Source organism: Diorhabda sublineata, chromosome 7 (assembly GCF_026230105.1).
Source record: "Diorhabda sublineata isolate icDioSubl1.1 chromosome 7, icDioSubl1.1, whole genome shotgun sequence".
In the NCBI taxonomy this organism is placed as follows: domain Eukaryota; kingdom Metazoa; phylum Arthropoda; class Insecta; order Coleoptera; family Chrysomelidae; genus Diorhabda; species Diorhabda sublineata.
In genome coordinates, this window is record NC_079480.1 from 12,474,601 (window position 1) to 12,485,518 (window position 10,918).

General features: G+C 31.9%; 1 pseudogene; it reads left to right on the forward strand.

Moving 5' to 3' along the window:
• Positions 1-203: 203 nt before the first annotated feature.
• On the forward strand, positions 204-9,705 carry LOC130446880 (cullin-4A-like; annotated as a pseudogene).
• Positions 9,706-10,918: the final 1,213 nt, after the last annotated feature.

Genomic DNA, 10,918 nt, shown 5'->3' on the forward strand with positions numbered 1-10,918 from the left:
CATGTACTTTCCTTCCAAGTCTTTCTTTCATATGATTTTATATTTGAAATTTTGGTTTTTCTGGAGCTCTACTCGAAACTCGCTACATTTCTTTTCCTCAATAACTTCGTAGATTTCCCAGTACCAAGCGTCCTACTCAATAACAATTTTACATAAATTATTGTTTGTAAATGATTTGAAACGATTAAATATAAATGTGTTAAATGACCGATTTTCCGGCTTGTACGTGGCCGTTCTGGGTTTTCCATAATAACACTAGAATTCACAATAGATTGCAAGTTGCTTCAATTCACACCATTCACGTGGACCTGGGAGTGCCCACTGTACAAGAAATTATCCAGGAGAGGATCATCAAACACCATAAAACTATAGAAATCTACCCATATCCACTACCAGTGTGGTTAGCACCAAGAAACGTGAAAATACTGAAAAAAAGTTAGCCAATAGACCTAATATGAGGTATAAGAGGTTGCATCACTAGATGTAAGCCTCACCAAGACATTATAGATGTTAGGTTATCTAATACTCTTTAGCAAATTAACCCATAGAACGTAAAAAATACCCCGATTGTTAATCAAAACTTGTAACTCTCTCTGCATTTTTTTTCTTCTCCCTTTTGTTCGGTCCAGGAGTCTCTATTGAGAGCATAGCCTCCAACAGATTCCCAGGAGCTATTCCTCCTCCAAGTGCAGCTTTCAAGGTGCTGCGAAGCATGCCGAAACGCGGATATATAAGAATATTCATTGGTTCCTGTTTTGTTACCCACTCCAGGAAAGTCTCCGTGGTATTCTCTAAAACATTCATATCCAGAGAGTATCTGGATCAAGAAGTAATTTACCTCTGTTGGGAGTGGATAAACCATTCAAGGAATAAGTTGCTGTTTATCCGTTCAAATATCCTCAACTCAGCTTTGATCAGTGTGTTCTATCTTTTTGACGGTAGAGGAATATTATGCGCTGGAAACGAGATAAGATGTTCCTCCCTTTGGAGGCATTTACACTCTGGACGTTTAATTGAACCTATAGATTTTCTTGAGAGCCCCATCGAACGTGAAGTAGTGAATTTTTATATTCAAATTGAGCGGACTTTTTATCGATATTCAGTTAGTTTTGTGAAGTACCAACTAGTTCTGGTTTACGCAAACTGAACATGTATTGCAATATTGTAATAAATATTCAATATATGTTTGAAATATTTTCTTATAGTTAATATTTTGAGGGCCCGTGGAACTGGCCAGTCAGGACCTGTTTGTTACCTTTTCTTTCGGGATATTTATTACTAGACTAAAAGTATTATTTTTTAAAATAATTAATTTAGTTTTAAACAAAATCATTGTTTGATTTGCTAACCTCTTTAATATAATTAAAACAGTCAAGAACTTTATTGGTACAACTGGCAATATAAATTTTAGTTTCTGTTAATACTTATAACTAGGCTACCAATACCAATTTTAAGCAATAAGTGTATTTTTGTACCTTTTATATCCAATTATAAAATACTATTTATTGATATTCAGTTAGTTTTGTAAAGTACCAACTATTTCTGGTTTACGGAAATCGAACATTTATTGCAATATTGTAATAAATATTCAATACATGTTTGAAATATTTTCTTATAGTTGATATTTTGATAAAACTGTTTTAAATAACATTTTTTCATTAAGTTGACAATCCAACTGTTTTTTAAATATTCCTGGATTGTGTTGACGGGAAATCGTACTCTCGTTCAACAACTACCAGCGGAAGTGGTTATCATAACAGTGGATATAATCGCAGTGATTGGGAGTCGGTATATATTGCAATTTGTGCCGTTTGGTATATTAAATATAAACTCCTGTGGTTCTTGACAAAAAAAAATGAGGAACGTTATGTGAAAGAATATTTGGCGATGTGTACTTTACGTTGTATATTTATGTTGTTAATTAAATTTATAATGAACTAGCTGATCCGGCAAACATCGTACTGTCTCAATCGATAAATAAAATATCTAAGCTTTTGTATAAAATAAACTTTAAACAAACAAAAGAAATCTTTTTTTATGAAAACAAATAAAAAAATGCTCGGTATTAATGAAGATTTATTATTATTTTCGATTAATTACTCATGATGTTGCTTACAAAACAGAGTTTTTCTCTGTTTATGAGGTTCCAATTTGATATATATATATATATATATATATATATATATATATATATATATATATATATTTATGTCTTTATCAAAATATAAAATATAAAAGACTTAAAGGAAAGTTGAAACGTCAAATTTTTGCCTATCTTTTAAAAATTATTAAAAAAACTAATTTTGAAACAGAAGAGACCTAAAATCAAGAACATTTAGAAACATCAACATATCAAAAGGTCTAAGAAATAAGAAATTAAAGAAATTCTTCTTCTATGAAAAAGCCTTATATTTGCTCTATCACTTAATACAACTTGTCTCGAACTGAAATATTACTCCAAAATTACACAAAATACCTACTAATAACACAAAAACTTTTTTTGTACGGGGCTTTCCACGATCGTGGACCTGCGTAACTGGCCAGTCCGGACCTGTTTGTCTCCTTCTTCTTTCAGGATATTTAATATTAGATTAAAAGTATTATTTTCTCAAACAATTGATTTACTTTTAAACAAAATCATTCATTGATTTGGGTAACCTCTTTAATATAAGTAAAACAGTCAAGAACTATATTGGTGCAACTGGCAATATAAATTTTAGTTTCTTGTCAATACATATAATTAGGCTACCGCTTAAGATTTTAAATTCTGGTGGTTGCGCATATTCTGATAAAAATTCGCATTCGATGTATCTCTACAGTTTGTTTTTCAATCTCGAAAGGCGTAGGTCAGGGTAAATGTCAGCTGCAAAACAATGCATTCGAGTAATCGTTCTAGATTAGCAATCTTATTGGAAGCTACAGCGAAACACCTGTAAATAATTGGATGTAGTCGAGATTTCAAAATTGATTATAAAAAAATATATTAAATAATTAAATATAAAACGTGCGATTGGGGAAAAATATGAATAAATTATATGAAAATTATAAAACTACACAATTATTCTTGACAAATAAAACCAGGACCGACTTTAGAAATATTTCAGAAATAAATGATAATGTCTATATATAGTCGAGGAAATAAAGCACAACAATTTTTGAGCATTAAGACGAATCAAGATGCAAACAAAACAAAGCAAAAATTATGGATAAGAAATCAAAATTATTTATATTTTTTCAGGGGAAAGATGCATCTTGAAAATTTAAATTTATAACTGGAAAAACATCACCGGAAGTCAGTTCAATTTTACTACTCAGTGGTTTTCGAGGTCGCTGATCACTAATATCACGACAGATAAAGTCTTCGAAGTACCTGGTGCCCAGGATGGCCGAGATTGGTCTTTGCCAGCTACATTATTAGATTATAAGCGTTTTCGTAGTGGGATTGTGGCAAAGTGTACTAACTCTACCAGGTACCTTAAGCCCCACATGGCCGACATCTTCGTCGCTTTTATATATATAAATATCATGACAGCGATGACCTACAAGGTGCCTGGTGTCCGTGGTGGATGGTTTATACGTCCTCTCTTGGAGACTACTAATTGGGGAGAAGATCTAAAACAACAGGAATAGTCCCCATCAAAATGACACAATTGCCCGGCCCACCGAACATCATGAATATAATATTTTGCGGATGCAAAAACAATTGTGTTTTGAAAATATTGTCATGCAGATTCTTAATCATTTTGCGAGTACAGGGGAACTAAAAAGTATTAACATTAAATAAAAACTTCATCATTCAAAGACAGGCTAGCTGGAGTCTCTTTTATTAAAGGCAGCAACGGATCCATGAGGCAACCGGGTTCAAATTTACTCTTTCTACTTCAATAAGAATATTCATTAAGTATTAAGTCATACCGAAACTCAAAGAGAAATATAGTGTAGTTAAATATACGAGGTATATCCACAAATAAGTTTGGTTATTGTACAAAAATCTACAATTGTTCACTAATTTTTTACATAGCTTCCAAAATTTGGTAATTATCTAGATTAGGTTACACCACTCCGATTTCGTTAAAATTTTAGTATGTTATGGAAAAAATTATTAGTTTGTCCACGTAAGTTGGCGGCATATAGGAAACTTTTTTATTATTAATTTTAAGAAATAAATTTATTCTGTATAAAAAGTTCTGGATGGTCTAAAACCTAAAATTCAATCATCAGATGCTAAATTTTTTCAGTCGTATACGAGGTTTGTCAAAAAATGTGATTTTTGCTCTAGAGTGAAGTACCTTTCTTTTTGACAATATCGAAAATTGTTATAAAGAGAAGATATTTAGAATTAAAAATAGGTTTAAAATATTCGACATTGTTTATTTACATTACAAAAATTTTTTTCTACATTTTCTCTGCAATTACGTTGGAAATTTTATATTTGCACATTAATGCATAAGGATGCAGTGGCATTTTTTAAATCTGATAATTAAAGTAGGCTTTGCAAACTATCTAAATATCGAACATTCGAAAAAAACGTCAACAATCGTGTTTAAAAAAGTGCCACGGTATTTAAACCCTTTTTTTAGGCAGTCTAACAGTGTTTTTCATAGTTTTTAGAGGTCCGTATTGTACAGTTTTATGTTTGACAAACGTATTTGTTTATGATAAGCTAGACATGCCACCAACATTAAGTCTGGAAGAGAATATTGATATTGTGCTAGTAGTGGGTGATAAGTATAAAACATTTCGAGAAGCAGCAGACATTTTTAATTCCCGACATCCAGTTAAAAATATTCACAATTTCACAATTTTTAATTCTAAACATCTTTTCTTTATAACAATTTTCGATATTGTCAAAAAGAAAGGTACTTTACTCTAGAGCAAAATCAAATTTTTTGACAAACCTCGTATACGACAGAAAAAATTTAACATCTGATGATTGAATTTTAGGTTTTGGACCATGCAGAACTTTTCATAAAGAATAATTTTTTTTCGTAAAATTAATAATAAAAAAGTTTCCCATATGAAGCCAACTTACGTGGACACACTGTATGTAGGGCGCGGAAATCATCCGTTCACATAGTTCTTCAACTTTGAAGTTCCAGAAAAAGAAAAATAATTGATACATCATAGTTTAGCTTTGCATGTTAGATTAGGTTAGCTTAGGTTAGGCTAGACATGCGAAACTAAACTATGATGTATAAATTATTTTTCTTTTTCTGGAACTTCAAAGTTGAAGAACTATGTGAAAGGATGATTTTCGCGCCCCACATATATATATATATATATATATATCAAATTTCTCAGCATAATTTTCTCTATAACATACTAAAATTTTAACGAAATCGGAGGGTTGTAACCTAATCTAGATAATTTCCCAAAATTTTATAGGCACGAGATTTTCGAGACAAATAAAAACAAATATTTTAAATGATTATGGGTTTATTGTTTTTCAAAATACTGTTCATTTAGATTAATACACTTTTGAGAGGGTTTGAATCAATTGTTGAAGCATTTTTCCCATTCCGATTGAGGTACCTCCAAAACAAGTAATTGGAACTCCTCAACTGCTTCTTTAGGTACAGAAAAACGTCGACCCATCAATTCGTTGTTTAAACTGTTCAAAAAAAGGTTTTGTTTGAATTGATGTGTGTCGTGGTGGTGAATGATTTGTCTTCCGCGATTGGTTTCCCTGATTTTTTCGAACCCTTCGGGTTAACAAATGCTTGTGTACCATTCAGAATTGACCAATCTACGTTGCTCCAATAGAACGATGGCGACACGTCGAGTTATTTCGAAATAACCATTTGCTTCGAAGTGCTTCGTACGCGAATAACTTTTGTTGGATTTGGCTCCACTTGGAAGACACATACAGACACGATTGTTGCTTAGTTTCGGATTCATATGCATAGATCCATGATTCATCGTCTTTCATTAACTCATATACGTCTTTTGAAAGAGCGCCGATTGAATTTTTTCATCATTTATTTGCACCAATTGACAAGATCTGTTTTTTTGAGCGATTGTCGAATTATCTAAAGCGAACAAATCTTTTTTACAGCCAAATATTTACATCTTTGTGGCCATATCCAAGCGCGAATCCAGGAAGTTGCCCCCTAATCCCTAATTAATTAATTTGGTTTTTTGTTTCAAAGTCGATGAGGAATTGGGGTTTAAAGTGGAAATTGCGTAAAATTCGTCATTATGTTGTCAAAAACAACGTAATTAACTTATATTTTGTGGATAAAAGGCTTAAAATGTCATTTCTTTGGGGGAGGACTCGTCCTAATACTAATGATCCCCCTTTGTCAAGAGCCTGGATCTGCCCTCGGCCATATCTCACAGCTTGAGTATCAACTCTCATAGTGTGACACAAGTTTATGTATGCCTAACAGCTCGTTATCATCTTTGAAGTGTTAACCCCAAAGGATTTTAGGTGTATGAAGAGAACAAAGTCGCTAAGAGTTAGCTCCGGGCTGTTCGTCTCAGCCAAATTCCTGTAGAAGTTTTTTTATCACGTTCCAATTGTAACGTTGGATAGTATCGTGGAAAAACAACACCTTTTGAGAGTAATCCCCGGCGCTTGATCTGTATTGCGTGCCGCCATTTCAATTGTTTGACCTCGTGGTAAAAAATCAATCAGTAAAAAGCCTTTTTGTCCCAAAAAACGGTGCACATGGCTGATCGAGGTCTCAAAAATTCCCTAGGTTTAACTTGTAGCCTTCCAAAAACTGTGCATTCTCGATCGTTTGTATGTTGTGGTTTTCAGTAAGAATTTCTGGTACCCAACGTGAGCAAAGTTTTCGAAATTTCAGTTTTTCATTAACAATTTCATGAAATAGTGATCGTGGGGTTTGAAATTTCATAACAAGAACACTAATTGTGAACTTACAGTTTTACTTCTCGTCAATCGCGTGAAACAATTAATCAGTACGAAAAGACGGGAAATCAAATCATTCTTCATCGTGCACTGGATCACATCCTTCTAATAATTGAATTACTCATAACATTTTATCCATAAAGCTCGCAGATTTACCGATAAATTTCAATTGGCTTAACTTTTGCATTTTAAATTAAGGCTGACATCATAAAATAGCACTATAAACATCAAGTAGGTAGCAGCGACTGAAATGGGGTATATTTCGTTGAATCAGGACTGCCAATCATACTCGGAACTTCAATCTCAGCGCTACCGCTGATGGAAATAGAAAGGGACTAACATTGTCGACATACCTCGTATTTTATCGTGTTCTTTAACCGTTTAACCCTCGTATATGTGCTATTTTAGTATAGTAGTATAGAGAAGATTCTTCTTCTCCTATCCTGTCCTCCGAACTATAATTGTAACTATAAACTTAGAGTTAAGAAACTTCTTAAAACTGTTTGTTTCTCACTCTTAAACTGTTTCCTCCAGTTTTGAAAAGAAAACTCATATTAGATCATAGTCTAGGTACATTATATAAAAGATATTTAGCTAATAAAAACCAAATAAATCAAATTTATTGACAATCTATATTAGTACAGTAAACAACGGTAAAAATATGATTAATTTTGTACTTTCGCGGTCCCCTCGTTTTTTGGCTCTAGAAAATTGAAAAAATCATCCGATTTCGACGAATGTTTTTTAAATCTTCGTTTTAACGGCTGATTTATGAAAAAAAATATGGAATTAAAAAAAATTAAAACTTATATTGGTTAGGTTAGTAATATACCATTTTTTTAATGATGAAAATTTTCAATTTTTCAAAGTTAACTTTTAATATCGTGTACTTGATTACAATAAGGGATTTTAAGAATGTTTCTGTTCATATAATTTTAATGATTACTTAATTAAAAAGGTACAAACGATTATATGTGAGGAAAGCCAATTTTAAGAGAAATTGTTATTATTTTTAAATGTAAAAATATGATAAACCAACATTTTCGTATAATTTTTTTTTCAATTTTTTCGTCTTTTTTATGTAAATTATGAAAAAAACTTTATTTGATTATTTGGAACAAAGTTATCAACAATTATACGTGAATGAGTGCATTTTCATGAACATTTAAAGCCCTAAAGCCAATATAAGCTTTCATTTTTTATTCCCATATTTTTTTTTCGTAAATCCGCAGTACAAACGAAGATTTTGAAAAAAAATTCATCGAAATCGGATGATTTTTCGATTTTCTAGAGCCAAAAAACGAGGGGACCGCGAAAATATGGTATTTCTTAGAATTTGCGTGAAATTTTGGAATTAAGTTCTATTTATCCTACCCTATGTCAATTGTGCAAATTGTTGTAAGGGGTGAAAACTACCCGTTATTGTCAAAATTCAATAAAATAAAATCCAAAGCATTTATAGAAAGTTAAAAATACATTTGTAGGATTAAAATAAAGATCACATGAAGTTTTACGATACTATTTATGTTTTCAATACTCAATCAATGTGTTTCAACCCTTAAAAACGAACCCCTCTTATGATAAAATTAAAACAAAAAACAATTATAGTACTGTCTTACTTTATTTATTTTCAAAATATTCTTTTTATTGTTTTCAACTCAAATGCTCCTTTATCTCAAATTTCCAACCCTTAAAAATCATCCCTTGTTGCATAAAATTTGAAAAAAAACATTTATGATCCTATTTATAGATTTGAAAATATGACTTATGTTAAATTGATATTTTATGCAGTGATTGATTTGTAAATGATAATTTTGCATATTTTCATCCCTTAAAAACAACCCATCACGTAAAAAACATTGAAAATTGTAACGATTGTAGTTTGGAAATAATTATATAACATATAATTATAAGAAAATTAACAAATTAATGTACAAAATAAATAAAAGCTAACAATCATCATTAGCACTGTCTGTATTCTCGTCTTCGTCCTCTTCTTCACCACTTTTAAGACAATTTTCACCAGAACATCCATTGCAAGTTGAGATATAAAAATGTTCAGTTTTCGGGCAGCCAATCGATGCACGCCATCGTTTTTTGAAATTTCAAAATACCATTTGCAAGAGTTCTTCAGTTGGATTAATATTTTATATTAAGATCAACTAATAGCCTGTAGTCACTGGGGGCCAGATCTGGACTATACGATGGATGAGGAAGCATCGTTGCCATCGAATTCATTTTTTTTTAACGAAATTAGTAGATTATTAGTTGCGTGCTGGGAATAAAGAAGCAGCTGAAGAAAAATTAGAAAGACTAGATAAAATCATGACGCTTTTCGTTTTATTCATGGCATAGATGTATTTGAAGTCTTTTATAAGTGAAAAAACTCGTTGTAGGAAAATCCACGAGTGTGGATGTCGAAAAAAGGATGCTTAGTAAACTGAAACAAGAATGTGGTGGAGGATTCACTCCAAATTGGAAGGAATGTTTAAAGATATAGAACTTAGCAAAGATATAAACATTTAAATGTTAATACTCGAATTCTAGCCTATGATATGACTGTCAGCATTCCCACAGTGGGCTATTGGCCGATTTATCAGGCTTTGGTTGTCGCCCTTTCTGATCAGATGGTAAGATTTCAGGACATTTTTAAGGATGTCTATCTTAGTGTAAAAAAAATCCAGTGGCAACCCACATTTTGATTGAGAGCTACATTGACCAAAGGACCAAAGGAATTAGTTGTTCCTTATTTCAAACTTTGGTTATTTTGTTTTCTAATTGATATTACTTCAAAATGGTCTGTGATAATTAAAATAAAAATTTCATCATAAACAATATGGATTTACGTCCAAGCAACTAAAGTTGCTTCTGGTGACTTGAAGAGTCACCTCAGTTTAAAAAATTTAGTGTGTTATCAGGATTTAAATTAGAAAAATGAGACTAAACATTTTTTGAAATTATTTTTATCAATCAAAAATGTAACTGCAGAGTTATTAATCTATAATATTTCACCTAATTTTTCTCTAAACGTCAACAATTTATATTTTATGGTTGATGGTACTAAAACAAACATTCCGAGTGGAAACAAACATTGCATTTCTTACATGAGTGAATTGTTCGATTTTTGCATCTAACCAATCCGAATGAAGCTTATATTTTCCTGTACGAGTTGGGCGTGGTCCACGACCAGATGATTTTGTACCATAATGCTGCAGAATGTCATCCTTGGATCATCCAAGCAGTTATGGTCAAAAACACATTAAGCCACCAACATCTTTGTTACAATCCTATATGTGGATATGAATTGGCATTATTTATACTTTTTGGAAAACCGATTCGCGGATTTTGGGTCACTTCGAACACCATTTGTCAAAACTGTAATTATTATCATTCCATCGGACCAAATTCATTTCCCCCATTGGATATTATTTGACACTTATTCCCTACTTCTCGAAAAAATCCCTGCAGGATTTCATAATTTACATTCTTTTCACGTGATATCCCTGTTCCCAAAGAACGTTTTCGGTTAAGTTTCCTCACAAGTTTTTTAGAAGTGATAAAATTGTCAAAAAAAATTTTGCTTCCTCTCTTGAATTCAGATTTTTCAGCCCCTTGTCCGAGACCGTGTGGTGTCTAATTCAGTATGGGCACCAACGTTGAAGAATTAAAAAAATTGATTCACTCAAGTGCCAAATTTTGTAGTTCAATTCCATTTTTTCACCATAAAATACAAAATGGAAATAATAGCACTGTTAAAAAGAAAATAACTTACCTCTTTTCTCAATTAAATCAACCAGGTAACTGGCAGTAAATGGAGTTACCCAAAACGACCTGTTTTAACCATAGTTTTGTCAACCAAACCACCTGCCCATTATCTACCCATTTTAATATTAAAAGTATCTCTAATGGCCAAAACTTGGATCTTATATTCCAAAAAAATATTTATTAGTCAAGCAACTTTAGTTGGGGATGTTCACCAATGGGTTAAAGCAGCTACTAATATAGAAGATTCAGTCCTTAGCCTATGGTAAAGCTAGAGTTCTC